The sequence below is a fragment of the Mustela erminea genome, chromosome 10 (genome assembly GCF_009829155.1).
Source record: "Mustela erminea isolate mMusErm1 chromosome 10, mMusErm1.Pri, whole genome shotgun sequence".
NCBI classification, from domain to species: Eukaryota; Metazoa; Chordata; class Mammalia; order Carnivora; family Mustelidae; genus Mustela; species Mustela erminea.
Window position 1 is genome coordinate 7,824,315 of NC_045623.1, and position 19,666 is coordinate 7,843,980.

Consider the following 19,666-nt stretch of genomic DNA (forward strand, 5'->3'; position numbering starts at 1 on the left):
TGTCATATTATGAGGCATCCTTGTGAAGAAACCTTAGCATAAAGGTCAGGTAAGAAGTCGAATGTTTATAGCAGCAATGTCCACAATAGCCAAACTATGGAAAGGACCTAGATGTCCATCAACAGATGAATGGATCAAGAAGATGTGGTATATATACACAATGGAATACTGTGCAGCCATCAAAAGAAATGAAATCTTGCCATTTGCGACAACATGGATGGAACTAGAGCGTATCATGCTTAGCGAAATAAGTCGCAGAGAAAGACAACTATCATATGATCTCCCTGATATGAGGAAGTGGTGATGCAACATGGGGGCTTAAGTGGGTAGGAGAAGAATCAATGAAACAAGATGGGATTGGGAGGGAGACAAACCATAAGTGACTCTTAATCTCACAAAACAAACTGAGGGTTGCTGGGGGGGGGGGTTGGGAGAAGGGGGTGGGATTATGGATATTGGGGAGGGTATGTGCTTTGGTGAGTGCGGTGAAGTGTGTAAACCTGGTGATTCACAGACCTGTACCCCTGGGGATAAAAATATATGTTTATAAAAAATAAAAATAAATTAAAAAAAAAATAAGTAAAAAAAAAAAGAAGTGGGTTGGGACTGGAGAGAAGACTGAGTCGTTGGACCACTAATTGTTTTTCTTTTTCTTTTTCTTTGTTTGTTTTTCTTTTAAATAATAACAAATTCCCCAAACCGTGAGGCCAGGTCTTCTTGAGGACATGTGGCCAGACTTGGCATTTGCTGAGTCCTCTACTGCACGGGATTCTCACTGAGTTAGCAAACATGTGGCCTAACAGAATTCTTGGTGTGAGAGATTGAGTCCTTCCCACAATCATATGAATGAGTTTGGAAGTGGATCTCCTACAGCCAAACCTGCAGATGAGACCACAGCCCTGGCCTGTGACTGCAACTTCATGAGAAAGTTGGAGCCAGATGTACCCATCTAAGAAGACAGGCCTGGATTTATGACTCAATGACACTGTGAAATAATAAATGCTTGTTGTTTAGAGCCTCTAATTTTTAGAGTAATTTGTTACACAGTATTAGAATATGAATCCAGGGGACAAGAGAGTTGAATTCCCAATAAGGAAAGGTGGATTTATAGTCTCCTCTTCATACTTTCTATAAAATTGAGAATTTCTCATGACCTTGTCTGATAATTCAGCAAATTGGCTTCCTGGGGTTCATTACCAACTCTTCCCTCTTCCTTCCTTTACCTTCTTTGAGCCAGTCATACCCTAATACAACATGTTTCTTTTTTTAAAAAAAAATATTTTATTTATTTATTTGACAGATCAGGAGTAGGCAGAGAGGCGGAAAAAGAGAGAGGAAGGGAAGCACTGATACAACATGTTTCTTGTAAGGAACCCACCTTCTGGAGCGCCTGGGTGGCTCAGTGGGTTAAAGCCTCTGCCTTCGGCTCAGGTCATGATCGCCGCGTACTGGGATCGAGTCCCGCATCGGACTCTCTGCTCGGTGGGGAGCCTGCTTCCTCCTTCTCGCTTTCTCTGCCTGCCTCTCTGCATACTTGTCTGTCAAATAAATAAATAAAATCTAAAAAAAAAAGAAAGAAACCCACCTTCTCTCCCACCACCCCTCTTACATCCTTCTTTGCTTTTATTCAGAGTGAAGGAGGGATAAAATAATTTGAGTTAAAATGAGACATTAATGCTCCTGAAAATAGATGTACTTGGGAGTGATGTGTTGGAATCACCAGGCGTGCTGGAGCCCTTGGAGTCGGGGACAAAATGTGGCTGGTGATCACCCAAGATGGCATGTGGAAGTTAGGGGGTAGGAGTGAGGGACCCAGGTGACAAGTGTTGTTTTTATGGCCTATTTTTTTTTTTTTTTTTTAACAAACTGGGAAGGGGCTGTTCTGCTGGGTTTTGGGCAGAGAGGCAGGGGGCAGGATTTAGTTGTTCTTAGAATATAGAATCTTTATGATTAGGAATAAAAGCTGAGTTGAGACTGGTTCTCTCTCCAGCATCACCTCTGTTCCTCATTTCTTTGTCAAGGGGAGGAGTGGTTGTTAACCAAACAAGATTTATGTTTCCACTGAACAAATTTTGAAGGAGAGGAAAATGCCTACTCAGGCAACATGTCCTGAGATCCTTAACAAGCTTCAGGATGTACATCTTAAGAAAAATACTTTCATTTGAAGCTATGGAAAAGTAAAAGAGATATTCAACAATAGTTGACAATGACATTCAAAAGATAGTTACAAGGCAGAAACTCAGAAGGGCAGGGTTTACTAATGACATTGATACTCCTTGGTGGAAACTAAAGCTCTAATTTATGAGCTTACCACAGAGAAGTTCCTATTAAGGGATTATAACAATGATCAATGAGATGGAAATTAATAAAAGTAAAAAGGTAAACCACTGATCAGGTATTTCTTTTTTTTTAATTTTTTAAAAAAGCTTTTATTTATTTATTTGACAAAGATCACAAGTAGGCAGAGAGGCAGGCAGAGAGAGAGGGGGAAGCAGGCTCCCCGCTGAGCAGGGAGCCCAATGAGGGGCTCAATCCCAGAACACTGGGATCATGACCTGAGTCGAAGGCATAGGCTTAACCCACTGAGCCACCCAGGTGCCCCTGATCAGGTATTTCTAATTGGGCTTGAGTTCTCAGGACACTGTGTACAGAAGTAATCTCTTTAAGAAGGTGACTTTTTTACTTTCTCCCAATTCAGGTCTGGATGGAACACTTTTGACTATATCACAGGATAGTGATGTTGCAGGGATGGCTGTATGGGGTCAATTTCTTCCCCCACCTGATGCTGCACAGCATTTTGCCTTTTACATTCAGTTGTCAATAAATCTGTCTGATGGAAAGACTCTGTCCTATTGGCAAGAGCAGGGTAGTGATCTGTCCTTGCACACTAGGTAACTTCTGATTTTGGCTCCATCAATAGATATGCTTCCTTTCTATTACCCAACCTATAATGACATTTTTTTTTTAGAACAAAATAATATGGAAGGGTGAAGCCTGAATAAAAGAGAGTAAGAAACCGAGAAAAAAAGATGCAAGCATGACAACAGTAGTAGAGGATTGCATTTTCTTTCGTTTTTCTCCTCTCCTTCCATCTAGGGTAATTTTTCCCTTTAGATTTTCCTCTGAATTCACAGCATAATAAAAGATATTGATTCTAAGTCCCATGAGCTCTTTCCTATTTTAATTCTTTACAAAGAGGTACTTGATAAAAAGTTGATATAAAAAGCAGTTTATTAAAAAAAAATGCAGGTTATGACTGGAAGGAAGACTGAATAGTTGGACCTGAAACTGTGTTTTGTTTGTTTGAATAACAACAAAATCCCAAAATCACGAGGCCAGATATTCCCGAAGACAGATGGATAGCTACAGCATTTGCTGGGTCCTGTCCTGCATAACAGTTCTTACTAAGCCAGCAGATACTGGGCTTACCAGAAACCTTGGTGGGTGGGTGCAGATTAAAACATGGAGCTTGTGCTCTAAGACCACCTCTATCTCACTTAGGGAAAACTGGAGGGATACATGCAAGATTATTTCTGTGTAGAAGAGTATTTTCATATTTGGATTAAAGCAGAATGATTCGATCATTTACTTAAATTTACTTTGATTTAAGGTTGACAAAAGTGATGAGGTCCTGAGTAGGCTGTGTTAATGCTTAAGAAAGTAATCAAGCAGAGTGCCTGGGTGGCTCAGTGGGTTAAGCTGCTCTGCCTTTGGCTCAGGTCATGATCTCAGGGTCCTGGGATCCAGCCCCACACTGGGCTCTCTGCTCGGTGAGGAGCCTGCTTCCCCCTCTCTCTGCCTGCCTCTCTGCCTACTTGTGACCTCTCTCTCAAATAAATAAATAAAGTCTTTAAAAAAAGAGAAAGTGATCAAGCAAAACCATAAATGTACAAACTAAAAAGGCAAGTGAAAGTAGTATTGTGGCATGGAAAACAGCTTTCATAAAGGTGAAAGCCTAGATATGCTATATCAGCACTGTATAACAGAAGTATTTCTTTTTTTTTTTTTTTTTTTTTTTTTTGCAGGTTGGGACTTTCAGTGTCCATTCTTTTTTTTTTTTTTTTTTCCAGCATAACAGTATTCATTATTTTTGCACCACACCCTGTGCTCCATGCAATCCGTGCCCTCTATAATACCCACCACCTGGTACCCCAACCTCCCACCCCCCGTCCCTTCAAAACCCTCAGATTGTTTTTCAGAGTCCATAGTCTCTCATGGTTCACCTCCCCTTCCAATTTCCCCCAACTCCCTTCTCCACTCTAAGTCCCCATGTCCTCCATGCTATTTGTTATGCTCCACAAATAAGTGAAACCATATGATAATTGACTCTCTCTGCTTGACTTATTTCACTCAGCATACAGAAGTATTTCTTAGGCACAAATGTATTTTAAAATTTCTTGCAGCTTCATTAAAAAATAAATGCACAATTAATTTTAAATAACCTAACATAATAAAAATACATTTCAGCATGTTATCAAAGCAAAAAATTGAGATATTTTCTGTTCTTTTTACACTAAGTCTTTGAAACTCAGTGTGTATTTTACACTATGGTACATCTCTGTTCAGACTAAGTCACATTTTAAGTGCTCGATACAACATGTGTCTGGTGGCAGTAAGCTTCGACATCATCGTGGCCACTTACTCTCTCCTTGGCTAAGCCATTTTCTCTTATATGGCTTATTTTTTTCATATCCATAAGAAAGAGGACTAGTCTATAGACTCTTTTTCAAAGTTTTTAACCCAGTCTCTTCCAGTTAGTTAGCATGTGACTAGTATAACCTTTGGATTGTGAGAAATGATGCTTGTCCTTTCAGAGCTAACATGGTGAGTACCTGGTATGTTTGTCTATACTCTGTTTCCTCATATGTAAGCATTAAACTATGCCTGGGCTACAAAAGGGAGACAACCTGCATCCCTGAGCTCTGCTTAAAAGAGAGCCATCTAACTTACATTAGACGCTGATATGAGTAAGAAATGAGCCATATTTGTGATAAGCCATTGAGAGTTGGGAGTTTGTTACAGTTGCTAGTGGTATAATCCTGATGGATACAGTGGCCCGTGGCTGGTGACCTTGTTCCTTTCTAAGGGAGACATTGTGCTTGGATGGCAACCTGAGAATGACCACAGATGCCAGGGCTATTACCTTATTTCCACCACAGTGAGGTTTTTTTTGTTGTTTGTTTTGTTTATTTTGTTTTTAATATAATGTTCAATGATTTATTAGTTGACCATATCTCCCAGTGCTCATCATATCACTTGCCTTCTTTAATCCCCATCGCCCAGTTACCCCATCCCTCCATCCACTTCCTTTTCCACAAAACTCAGTTTGTTTCCTGGAGTCAACAGTCTCATATGGTTTGTCTCCCTTTATGATTTTTTCCCATTCAGTTTTCCTTCTCTACCCCTTTTGTCCTCTGCACTATTCCTTATGTTCCACATATGAGTAAAACCATATGACAATTTTGTTTCTCTGATTGATTTATTTCACTTAGCATAATCCCCTCCAGTTCCATCCATATTGACGTGAATGGTAAATATTCATCCTTTCTGATGGCTGAGTAATAGTCCATTGTATATATGAACCACATCTTCTTTATCCATTCATCCATTAAAGGACATCTCAGGTCTTTCCACAGGTTGGCTATTGTGGACATTGCTGCTATGAACATTGGGGTGCATGTGTTCCTTCTTTTCACTATGTCTTTATCTTTGGGGTAAATACTTAGTAGTGCAATTGCTGGGTCACAGGGTAGCTCTATGTTTAATGTCCTGAGGAACTTCCACACTATTCCTAAGAGTGGCTGTGCCAACTTGCATTCCTACCAACAGGGTAAGAAGGTTCCCCTTTATTCACATTCTCACCAACATTTATTGTTCGCTGTCTTGTTAATTTTAGCTATTCTGACTGGTATAAAGTGGTCTCTCATTGTGGTTTTGATTTGTATTTCCCTGATGGCAAGTGATGTGGAGCATTTTTTCATATGTCTGTTGGCCATTTGTATGTCTTCTTTGGAGAAGTGTCTGTTCATGTCTTCTGCCCATTTCCTGACTGGATTATTTGTTTATTTGTGTTGAGTTTGAGAAGTTCTTAATAGATCTTGGATATCAGCCCTTTATCTGTAATGTCATTTGCAAATATCTTTTCCCATTGAATATTTTGAATGGATCCTGACCAATACCTAGAGCTGGGGTTTTCTATATTGATGATCACACATCCTAGTCTTTCTTTTTTTTTTTAATTTTTTATAAACATATATTTTTATCCCCAGGGGTACAGGTCTGTGAATCACCAGGTTTACACACTTCACAGCACTCACCAAAGCACATACCCTCCCCAATGTCCATAATCCCACCCCCTTCTTAATGAACAGGAGAGCTGTGTTCAGAGGCAGACAATCCCTGAGACAGAATCCATGTTCGGAAGAGACTCATATCAATGAAGAAAATTGTTTTTTTCATTGGACCATATCAAGGGAAGATTCCACATATTTTAAAGAAAGCATAAATTACAACTTACATTTTTATTGTTCAAAGTGTATTCCTATCTATCATCTGAAGTGACTTTCACCATTATCTGTGAGATAAATAGGACAGGTATTATCAATTTTAACAGATGGAGGCATTGAAGCTTGAAGAAGCTAAGTGCCTTTTTCAAGATCGTACTGAGGCTGGTATAGATGAAATCAGAATTCTCTCTGAAGTGCTACTGTGACCCTTATCTTTAAGCAGTGTGCTCATTATGCTAATTTGGGATTTTTCAGCAGTATATATAAAATTATGTTCCAACAATACCATTTAAGCTTCAAATACAAATTATTGGTATGTTAAACTATATTCTGTATCTACTAATGAAAGCTTACACCTTATTTACCCAGTAAATTAGTTTTCCACTGAACTTTCATATTTATTGTCTCATTTAATTCCTATAAAAACTCTGCAAGGAAGTTTCATCAAACTTTTAAAAATATCTCCTAAGTCTCTGGTATGTTCCAGGAATTTTTCAATCCCAAGTGCCTGCAGTTTTGCTGGGTCTGACCTGTCTTGTACCATTTGCCAGTTTCTGGCAGATTAATTCTGTTTTAGATGGTACCAGCTTTCTTTGGGGAGGTAACTCAAAGCCCATTTAGTTCAAGCCCCACACATCTTCCCTCAAAGGATTGAAAGCTGCCTTTCCTCATGAGGATGCAGAAGGAGCTGTGCATTCAGTTGGGAAAGAACGGGGATATGCTTAGGGAACACTCTCATTAAGAGCCTTTCATGTTGTGGGCAGTGGGTAGGAACTACCTATGTGATTATAAGCTCCCCCAGCTGCCCATGTGGGGATGACTGCACACATACTCCCCAAGTACGTTGCATCCAAGCTTCCTTCAGATTGTACCTGTCCCCAGAGACAGATGTAGTACCTCTCCAAGACTGTTCCTTCATCTTAAAATTAGCCTAACTTACATCATATTCCAAAATGACTGAATAAACAAGGTTCAGTCACTCATGAAATACTTACTAAATATATGCCATGCTATGCTAACATACATAGGTATGCAAATAAGCTAGTATTTATGGGATTTTTGGTGGGAACTTTCTAGAAACATTTGTAGTGACACTCCCATCACAGGAAATACTCCAATATCAGGAATATGATATTTGAATTATTCATTCATTCAATGATTTTTTTAAATGTGTGCTGACCACGTGGCAAATATTTAGCTGACCACTGCGCACAGAGTTAGGAGCAAATGTAGAGGTGCTTTCCAAAGTATGAGTCATATTTTGGGAGTAGCAAGTCTTTTTTCATCTTATGAATCATATAATATAGGAAGTTATCTTGTTGCAGGGTAGTTCTGCATATAAGGGTGGGAATTAGTGGCTCATGAAACTGTTTTGCCTTCACATTGTTTCTAAGAATGCAATATATGTTTGCTGATTGACTGACCAAAGCCTCATAATAAGTTATATGAAGCCACACTAGTGCCATATTTTTTGTTTCATTTCTAGACAGTATTAGATAAGTAAAGATGGGGAGAATAAGTTTAGAACATTCAAGACAATAAGGCAAGGCTGTAAATAAGATAATACCTGAAGTGAGTAGAGTCTCATCCAACTTTGTCTCCTTTCCTGTATCATCTGGGTAATTTTCTTATCCCTCTTAATGACCCAGATTTCTGAGATGATGAGGTTGAAGGTGGGTATGCTCTTCAAACTCTTGTTGGTTATGTTCTGCAGGGAAGGGGGCAGTCACTTGCCAGCAGCAATTTTTCATCATTTCCTCCCGGCGTGCAGTTCCGAGGCCTGTAGAAAGCTGTGCGTGACCCAGGCCTTTCTGTAAGTCAGCTAATGATCGCCCAATTCACTGGAGAAAATTGATTGTGTCAAAGCTCATGAAGAGCTGCGGGCTGATCAATGTCTCAGTGAAGTCAAGTTTCACACAGAACTGCCCGAAGCTGGAATTAAATGTCAGGTACAATTTAGCACTGCCGCCCTACTAGTGTCTTTGGAGAGGGAACCTCGCAGCTCATTCTGCACGTCAGATTAACTCCCCCATGGCAGGCTCCCCTGGCTTAGTGATCAGGGTCTGGCAACCTGCCACACCACAGGTTTCTCTGTAAGATCTGCAAAAGTGGGAACTTGGTGCTCAGGCTGCTCTGTAGCCGTGCATCCTGTCAAGGCGGGAAGGGAAATGTCTTGGGGAAGAAAGGAGAGAGGTGTTGGGTGTCAGGCCTTATTTACATAAGGCCATGGCATTAAGTGGGGAACCATAAATGGGAACTTTCTGGCAAGAATTCTGTCGCAAGGAAGGCTAAAAGGGGAAGCTGGAGGAGGCCTGCTTTGTGCCATGGTGTGACCAGGCTTCAGGACCTTTGTGAGTGAGTTCTGCTTAGCTTCTTGCACTAATGCCCTGATCATGTTCTTTACATGCCTTCAAATCGAGGGAAAAAGCTGGTTTCATGTACAAAAGCCATGTCTTCCCTGTGCCTTTGCTTTCTTTTTGCTTTTTCCTCCCGCCTCCATGTATCAAATCCTACCATTCTTCAATGTCTAGATCAAATGCCCAATTCTTCCATTGATTCCTCCAGCATTAAGGATTTTATCTTTTGAAATCCTATAGAACATAACTCTATCATCTTTTATGGCATTTTAAATGTCTATTTTGCACTGTAGTTATTTTTATTTTTTCTCTTCTCTATTAGGTCACAGATGATTTGAGGGTCTGATTTATTTCCTGTTCCCACATTTTCACACAGTATTTTCATTACTTCTAAAGTATATATCATACTCTTTTATAATAGTTTTATGATATTGAATTTCTAAATATTTCTTTTATAATTCTCTAGTAGGGGCTATTGGTCAGTTTAGGCTGTTATAACATAGTACCATAGATGGGATGGCTCATAATCAATAGGACTTCATTTCTCACTGCACTGGAGGCTGGAAATCCGAGGTCATGGTGCCAGTATGGTCAGCTTTTGGCTGGAGTCTTCTTCAGGACTGCAGATGGCTGACTTCTTGTATCTTCACATGGTGGAAAGAGTGAGCTAGCTCTCTGGCTTCTTGTAAGGGCGCTAATCTCATTCATGAGGACTCTACCCTTCAACCTAATCACCCCCTGAAGTTTCCACCTCCGAACACCATAACATTGGGATTAGGGTTTCAACATGCAAGTTTAAGGGGAACACATTTGGTATTTCTGTAGAGCCAAAGTCCCGAGTTGACCAATTGAGAACACCTGTCCTGTAGTTCTGATTAAGCTTCTTCTCCATATTTATGGCCAATATCTTGTTTGTAAATGAGAGACTTCATTCTTTTTGATTACTTGTGGATGAAGTTAGACTGCCCATCACCACATGACTTATTTTAGAATCAATATTGTATTTCTAATAAATTCAGAGTACATCTTTCAACTTCTTCTAGGGTCATGTTCAGCTTCTTTGTCAGCATATTTAATGCTGATACACTGTTAGATGCAACCAGAGGTCTCAAATATGAAAAGAGTAACATATTTTTAAAGAATTTATTTATTTATTTGACAGAAAGAGATCAAAAGTAAGCAGAGAGGCAGGCAGAGAGAGGGGGTGGGGAAGCAGGCTCCCTGCTGAGAAGAAAGCCCAGATGTGGGGCTTGATCCAAGACCCTGAGATCATGATCTGAGCCAAAGACAGAGGCTTAACCCACTGAGCCATCCAGGTGCCCCCTAAGAGTAGCATTTTAAAGGAAATCCTCAAGCCCGGCCACCAAGAAGTCCAGAATATCTCCTCATTCAACAAACTGAAATAGAGTCTTAATATGTGAAAAACTCTTACTAAACAACTTTGAAGGTCTTTTTAGCAACTGCTTGTGTTTTCCAACATGTTTGTTATGACTGCTATAGTTAAAAAATGGATAATGTGGGCATACATAGTCTGAATTATTTTAAGATGTGTGGCTGGTAAAAGAAGAGACTAACAATATTATTTACTGCTTTGGGGCTAATTGAAGAACACAGAGACCAGTGAATGAGCCACGTTCACTGATGATGAGATAGAGTAAAAGAATGACAGAATCTATGTTTCCTCTTCATCATGTGGGGCCTTCTATGGCTGCATTAGGATTTCAGAGGACTGTTTTCCTCAGAGTGAACTCAAAACATTTCTACCTGTTACTGAAACAAACTCTAAAGAAAAAAAAAAAAAAAAGTAAAGATAGCCCGCTGTTCCTGAGTAATTACTACATTCATATTAGAATTTTCAATACCTGAAAGCCTATCTAAAATATTGCTGCCTAATCTGTCTATCTCTGGTTGACTGCATTTACCTTGTTTGTTTGTTTGTTTGTTTGTTTTTATCTTCAAACATCTTTATAATAGTTCCGTTTCTGCTGGAAGTTGTTTCAGTTGTGCAGCAAGGTGTGTTGTTGTTGTTTTCTCTCAAGCATAAAGATATCATCAAAATAAAGGTTTTGGGAACTCCATAGCAGAGTTTACCACAGTAGCATCACTAAAAATATCTAATTTCCCTTATAAATATAAATATCTGATTTCCCTTTTCACTGTATATTTTCCATGTTAAAAGAAAACAGAAAATCTAGATTCCCATCCAAATGTTGTATGATGTGAGAAGTCAGGTCCTACTCCACCATCTTGCTTAAAAAAAAGAAGAGAAAAGAAAAAAAAGGTCTTCTTCATTTTTATCCTTAGTACTTCATATAACCCCTTCCTCAAAAGTGGTGTTCAGTCTGTGTTCAATTGATGCTTGAATGATGATGAGTGATTATAAATTCTCAAAGTTCTCTTCCTCATATGTGGAATCCATAGGACTGAACTGAGTCTAGATTGGCCCAAACATGTAGAAGTTGAAGGCAGAGGAAAGGCATCTCCTCACACCCTACACAAGCACCTCACTTGTCAGTATCTTTCAAAGTAGGAAAGAAGTCACCATTGGAGGGATGAGCAGTTAGAGTAGCACAGATTATGTTTATACTCAGTCTTTCTTAGAAGTTCACCTACCAACAGTGTAAACAATTCAGGACAAGCTGATTATGCTCCCATTAATCAGTATCAACTATAAACTATTTGCATTTGAATTAGAGTACTGTTATATTAAATCTTTGAACAGCGAAAGAAAAGGAAGAAAGGAGGGAGAATAAAGTGAAAAACAAGAAGATGAAAGAAAAGGAAAAGAGGATGATGGGACTAGTAGACAGAATACTTAAATTGAAATTTTGGCTTTATGGCTGACAAATTCTGTAACCTCTTTTAGACTAGTTTTCTTTTCTAAGAACTGGCAATGATAACCACCTGGTTGATGTGTCATAAAGACTAAACTAGTTAATGTTTATAAAATCTCTAGCACAGTGCCTGGCACTGGATATGTAGGTTCAGAAATGATAACTACAGAATAAGTGATTTTTTGGATATAGTTATGTATCTGTGCACATTGGCCATTCATTTTTCCAATTTTGAGGCGAACATAATTTTTTAGAAAACTCTTATGATCTTAGGAAAAGAGAAAGTCTAACTTGTATGGAGGAGCCCAGTGAAGGTTTTTCATTACATCCCAAAACAATGAACATTTATTTTGCACTTACTATTTCCAGGGATAGGTCTAAGTATCTACATGTGTTATCTTATTTAATCCTTTACTCTAACACCAAGAGGTAGGTCCTCTTAATGAATCCAATCTTCTAGCTAAAAAAAACAGTTACTTGTCTGGAGTCAGCAAGTAGGTTTGGAAAGGGAGGCAATGATCTCTAAGCCCAAAGCTGGATGTCTTATAAAAGAAACTCCATGTATATTTTCTAGGCTTAAAATTAATACTCTTTACATTTACACATCGTTTAATAGTTTACAAAGTGATTTCATACAATTCTCACTTGGTCCTTCTAGCAACCATTTTAGAGAGTTAGCCAATCTTTTGGATCGATCAATCATTCAGGAAGTTAAGACCTAGAGAAACTGAGACTTGTTCAATTAGCATAGCAGGGAAGCGACAGACCTGAACTCAAACTCTGAACATCGAACTCAGCTCTGGGGCTCTTTTTATTATCACACAGCTGTTTATGGGTTTTGGAACAAGCACCTAACTTTGAACTGATTTTGAAGTCTGAAGCACAGTCTTCAATTAATGTTAAGGGAATGGAAGATTCTTCTGTGGGAAGCAGGGCTTTTCTTCGTAATGTTAGTGAATTCGGTACTGTACTGATCAAATGAAAAATCTCAGTTTAGTAAAATTGGAAGTACGAATTTAATGTCATGAGGTTGGCTTTGCACATTTGTATGTGTGTATGACTTACAAAAAGAGGTTTACAAATACCTTGGAAAACAACAGGTTTTGGGGGGCTTCTGGCTGAGAAGTCAGTAGGACCCAAGGTAGTTATTCAGAGTGGATCATACTCTTCCAGGAAAGTCCTTATGTAGTGTTTTTTTTGTTTTTTGTTTTTTTAAGATTATTTATTTATTTATTTGACAGACATCACAAGTAGGCAGAGAGGCAGTCAGAGAGAGAGGGAGGAAGCAGGCTTCCCTCTGAGCAGAGAGCCCAGTGCGGGGCTGGATCCCAGGACCCTGAGATCACTACCTGAGCCAAAGGCAGAGGCTTTAACCTACTGAGCCACCCATGTGCCCCGTCCTTATGTGGTTTTTAAAGAGATTTCATTTATTTATTTGTCAGAGAGAAAGAGGGAGAGCGAGAGCACATGCAAGGGGAGCAGTGGGCAGAAAGAGAAGCAGGCTCCCGGCTGAGCAGAGAGCCCAATGACAGGATGAACCCCAGGAACCTGGGATCATGACCTAAGTTGAAGGCAGATGCTTAACTGACTGAGTCACCCAGATGTCCCAGGAGTGTCCTTATGTATTTATCCAGAAATCCATCCCATTGTTGGACAGACACAGTATATTTCTAATTGAAATCTATCTGAGATGTGAAAGAAAGATTTCATTTCTCCAGTCAGTGTTTCTCTAATATCTTCCATGCCTTTTCCGAGCCCAGCTAGCACCTTGAGAATTGTCATTCTGAACTCTAGATCTGACATATTACTAATGTCCATATTGATTAGGTCCCTAAACTTCAGTACTGCCTCTTGTTCTTTTTTTTTTTTTTTGAAGTGAGTTTTTCCACCTTGTCGTTTTATCCGGATTATGGACATTGGGGAGGGTATGTGCTTTGGTGAGTGCTGTGAAGTGTGTAAACCTGGTGATTCACAGACCTGTACCCCTGGGGATAAAAATATATGTTTATAAAAAATAAAAAATTAATTAAAAAAAAAAAAAGAATATATGAAGGAGAGAATACAATACTAAAAGGGTGACAAAGACTCCAGAAAAATGTAGGTTAACCAAATCTGAAGAGACCCCAAATTGTGGGTGGAAGAAAGGGAGTAAAAAGAAGTTCAAAAAAATAAAAAGAAATATAGATATTAGACTGGTGAATAGAACAGAGCCACCCACTTAGTTTTGGGAGTATTTTGGTCTCTTAGAAGAAACTATCTCCCAAAATTTTAGAGAAAGAAAACATACACACACACACACACACACACACACACACACAAATAAGGGTAAACACGATAAAGGGGTGGAATATGACTGTAAAGATGAAATTTTTAAAAAATTCTAAAAAAGGAGTTGATAAGTTGATTGGAAAAAGAAAGTGGAGAGAATTTGCTCAGGCTGGAGACTAGAACAAAGCCCTGTGCTAGATTTAGGTATAATTTGATCTATTAGAAGAATTTTATTCCAAAATTTTTTAGAAGAAAAAACCCTATGCGTACAAAAAATAAAGTTAGATACAATGAAGGATAAAATATGACTATAATAATGAAGGTTCAAAAAGATTTTTTAAAAGAAAGATTTCAAAGAGTAGAATAAAGCAGAAGAGAGGTTTTGCCCTTGAGTAGTTTACAAAATGGGGGGAAAAATGGAAAAGACAAGAGTACAAAATCCCCTTGGATTCTCTAGGATAGTTCTTTTGCTCATTTTCTACCATGATCATATATCCTGGGTTCTGATCATTGGCCATTGAAGTACTAAACTTCTGTTCCTTGCTTGCTGTTTCAGGTTTGGGATTATGGTAGACAGGTGTGAGAGATTTTAGCTCTGGGAAGGAGCTCTCTGCACTGGATCCTAATCACCATGAACAATTGCCATGAACACTTTCTCTTTTTTTTCTGCTGGCACCTGTGGGAGAGCCTGCTTCCTGAAGCCCACTTATGCTGGCCCACATGCTGGCAAAGAACCTACATGAATTCTTTGTAAAAAAAAAAAAATGCAGTTGTTACTTCTTTAGTTTAAGATTTTTATTGTTTAAAAGTTTTCATTGTGACTAAATTATGATATGAAATTATGCTATATGTACCTTTTAGAGAGTAACACTAAAGTAAACATCTCGCAATCACCTCTCAATTTAAAAACTAGACCATTATCAGTGACTGAAAAGCCTTTTCTATGCCCCTTCTTGGTCACACTCCAGAAATAGTCACAATCTTGAATTTTGTGTTAATATTGTCTTGCTTTTACATGATTTTATCACCTAAATATTAATTCCTATGGGACAGATTCTTAAGTTTTGGCTGTTTTGAAGTTTTATACAAACTGTATCATATTGTGTGTATTCCTTGTTACTGCTCCTTTCTCTGAAACTAGCTTTTGAGATTTATTCATGTTAATGCTGTGGATGATTTATTTCAGCTATTATATTGAGTTCTGTCTTATGAACATACCATAATTTATTTATCCATTATATTGTTTATGAATTTTTTCCCTTTTTGATACTATAAACAATGTTTTGGACATTTTACACATATCTTCATAAAGACATGGATGAAAATTTCTCTCTAGGGTGTATACATAGGTAGGACTTGAATTTCTAGTCAAAGTACAAGCGTATTTAGATTCACTAGGTAAGATCAAACTTTTTCAAAGTGATTATACCAACTTATACTCCCTCTACTAATAAGTAAGAAAAACTTAGCCTTGCTGCTTCTTGGTGCTTTTGACTTTTCAAATTTTTGTTAATCTATAAACAAAATTGGTGTAAAATTCGATATCATTGTGGTGTTTCAATTTGCATCTTTTTTCTGATGGTTAATTAGGTTGAATTGAATTAATAAATTTTTTAAAAGATATTTAAAAAATTTATTTATTTGACTGACACAGAGAGAGAGAGAAAGATCACAAGTAGACAGAGAGGCAGGCAGAGGGAGAGGGAGAAGCAGGCTCCCTGCAGAGCAGAGAGCCCGATGTGCAGCTCAATTCCAGGACACTGAGATCATAACCTGAGCTGAAGGCAGACACTTAATTGATGGAGCCATCCAGGCACCCCTCTTTTCATACACTTAAGGACAATTTTGTGTTTTCTAGGCTGTGAAATTCTGGTCCATGTTCTTTCGCCAATTTTTTAATGGGTTGATCATCTCTTACTTTTAGTTCTTCAAATATTCTGGTTACTAATATTTCATCCACTTTATGTGCTGCAAATATTATTTTCCAGCAAAAGGATACTAGTTTTCAGCTGAATCTATCTCCCAACACTAAACAATTCATTATCCTGTTCCTACCTCCATATGCGTGACCAAAACTTGTTTTTTCTGATCTGCCACCTGATGTACATTGCCGTGCTATTCAGTAGGGACCTTCTAATTCCCTTTCTTGTTGCACTGGTTCTGGCATTTCAGAGATGGTGTGAGCTACCAACAGAACCTGGATCCTAGATAGGTTTGTATGTGGAGTCTACCATTATTTACTTGTTCTTGGACATCAGGCAAGTTCTTATTTTGTACCTAATGTGCCAATAAATCTACTTTAAAGAGATGTGTGTCCTAGTGCTATATTTTATAGTTGGTGAAACTGATAGGTGCTCAAACAATATTTGCTGTTTAAATTTGCCTCAAATTCATTGGCATAGGCAGTTGTAATACCTACCAGTAAATGAAAGAGAGTTCTTAACTGCTTAGTTTATTTGGCTGATGAAAATAGTACTCTATGACATTTTTGTAATTGAGAATTTTCAGGCCTACTGGAATAAAATTCATGAATGGGGTACCATGAGGAATCCCAAATGAATAGGGCGTAGTCTTCTCCATTAAGATACGACTACTTTAAACAGGATATTTGGATAAATAGAAGGTTAATTTTTAGATATTTAAGCCTTTTATGATCCTCTGCATAAAAGGATTCAGAAAATTGCTTTGAAGCAGAAGTTCTGGGTTGAAGAAGTCACTAAAATTGCTCCTTTTTATTACAAAACTTTATTGCTGATATGTGCCCGTTCCTTTTTTTTTTTTTTTTTCCTATGTTATTTTCTGTGTAGCAAATGTTGTCCTCCCTGCATCGAAGACAGAGCTCTGGGAGAGGGTGGCTTTGGGAGTCCTCCTGCACGTCTCGTTTTCCTTATCGCCACATATCTGGACTCCGACCAATCCTCTCTGTTCTCCTTTCAGCCTTCCTCGGTTAGCTCACTCCACTCTATGCCTGCTGCCCCTGCTTTAGTCCTACCTTTCTCATCTCACGGTAGTTGGAACAGAATCCTAACAGGTCTCCCTTCCTCCATCATCACGCCCCCTCCCATTCACCCTTTCTCTTGTTGTCAGAGAACATTCTAAAATTGGAATTTCATTACATGACCTCCTTGTGTATGGCTCCCTTGGCCCCTAGAAAAAGGCCTTTTGTTCTTAGTATGGCACGTGAGACCGGCCCTCCCCTGTTGCTTCCTCACGCTCCATGCCAAATCCATCTACTGATGGTCTCTGGGGCTTCCGCACGGTTTCATGCCCTGTTCTTTGGTTTATGCTGTCCTCACCACCTTGTGTGCTATTTACCACCTTGCTTGCCTAGTAGATGCCTGCTTATTCAGCACTTAGCCCAAGTGCCAACTCTTCGTTGAAACTGCTCCTGGATCCTCTAGATCACACTGGCAATTCCTAATTGGTCCATTTCCCTGTGTAAGAATTTTTTCCCTTTCGTTCTTTCTTTCTTTCTCTCTTTCTTTTTTTTTCAGATTTTATGTATTTATTTGAGAGAGAGAGAGAATGAGTGGTAGGGAGGAGCAGAAGAGTTGAGAGAGAGAGAGAAGCAGACTCTCTGCTGAGCAGGAAGCCAGGTGCAGGGCTTGATCCCAGGACCCAGATGTCATGACCTGAGCCAAACGCCGATGCTCACCTGACAGAGCCATCCAGGTACCCCACCAATGTAAATGGTTGTAAGATTCATTCAAATCAATCTTATTTGAGTATACTTTACCTTCCCCTCACATAGACTGTGAGCTTCTCAAGGTCAGAAGCCTTACTTTCCCAGTAATTTGTGTGTCCTTGCCCTTCGTATAGTACCCAGAACATGGGAAATGCCCAACATAAAGATGTTGGTGGAGCGGTTGGATGGGATGAATTAGGTTTAAAGGGGAGAGTGGTTTTTGAGCTGATCTTTAAGGATACATAGTATTTCAGTGGCCAGAGGGATTTCAAATGGAGTGTGGAAATCCCCACCAGCAGTGCAATACAGAGTTATATAATAAATCTATAAAGAGAAATAAAAACTCTGGGCTCAGGTTAGGCACTAGAGGACTGTAAATGACAGTTTGTAAGCTTGCACTTTATCTGGGAAGGAAAAGCCTTTGCAAAAGATTTTTGAGGAGAAAACATATGATCCACATTTTACACTCTAAAAAGAGTTATCTGAAGTTTTATATAAATTGCCTTTGAGAGGTAAGCGATAGGAGGCAGGGAGATAAGTAATGGTGCTGTTGCAAGAGCCCAAGCAAGAGGTAATGAGGTCCAAACTTCGTGCCTTTGTATCTGATACAGGACTTAGCAGAGCTCCTTGCTCATAGCAAGTGCCAATAAAATGTTTTGACCAAATAAAAGAATGAAAAATGAATCACATCAGTGTGACAGAGTTGATGTTTAGATGTGAGGCAGTCCAATAATGGCCTGTTGTTCTTGTTCACATTGCTAAAGAGAGAGACTGGCTGAGGGACCAATCAGGGTTTCCTGCGGCACAGATAGATTAGAAAAGCCTGCCTTCCTTGTGGTTAAGTCTGTCCAACTCCATGAAAATAGGTCAACAACTCCTGTTTCCAACCGGTTAGGTCCACCACAAAGATGTACCAGGCCAAGCTGGAGGAGGGCACCAACTTTATTTCATGACTAGTCAAGTCAGAACCAAAAATAGCCAACATTTATTGAGCACTTAATGTGACAAGAATCGTTTTGTGAAATTTGATGTTTTGTCTCTTTTATTTTATTTTAAATATTTTATTTATTTATTTGACAGAGAGAGATCATAAGTAGGCAGAGAGGCAGGAGAGAGAGAGGAGGAAGTAAATTCCGTGCTGAGCAGAGAGCCCGATGCGGGGCTCAATCCCAGGACCCTGGGATCATGACCTGAGCTGAAGGTAGAGGCTTTAACCCACTGAGCCACCCAGATGTCCCTGTTTTGTCTCTTTTAATCTTCACTACAATACTCTGAGGATTATGCAATTATTTCCTTCATTTAACAAATGAAGAAACCAAGACACATAAAGGTCATTTTTCCCAAGGTTGCAGAGTTGAAATTTGTATTAGGTAGTAACTTCAGTCCCACTCTTAACCTTAATGCTAAAAGAGAGATGGTGAAAATATGCTTGGAACCTTCACAGCCTGATACTAAGCAGCTTTGGAAATACTAACCATTTCCCTTTTGTTCTTAGTCTCCAGCCCGGCAAGTCACCCTATCGTTCCTTTCTTTTCTTTTCTTTTCTTTTCTTTTCTTTTCTTTTCTTTTCTTTTCTTTTCTTTTCCTTTTCTTCCTTTCTTTCTTCCTTTCTTTCTTTCTTTCTTTCTTTCTTTCTTTCTTTCTTTCTTTTCTTTCTTTCTTTCTTCCTTCCTTTCTTTCTTTTTTTTTTTGACTGTTAGCACCCAAATCATTTGTTTGTTTGTTTGTTCTTTAATTTTTTAAATTTATTTTCAGCATAAGAGTAGTCATTGTTTTTGCACTACACCCAGTGCTCCATGCAATCTGTGCCCTCTCTAATACCCACCACCTGTTTCCCCAACCTCCCACCCCCCCCTTCAAACCCCTCAGATTGTTTTTCAGAGTCCATAGTCTCTCATGGTTCACCTCCCCTTCCAATTTCTCTAAACTCCTTTCTCCTCTCTAACTCCCCTTGTCCTCCATGCTATTTGTTATGCTCCACAAATAAGTGAACCATATGATAATTGACTCTCTCTG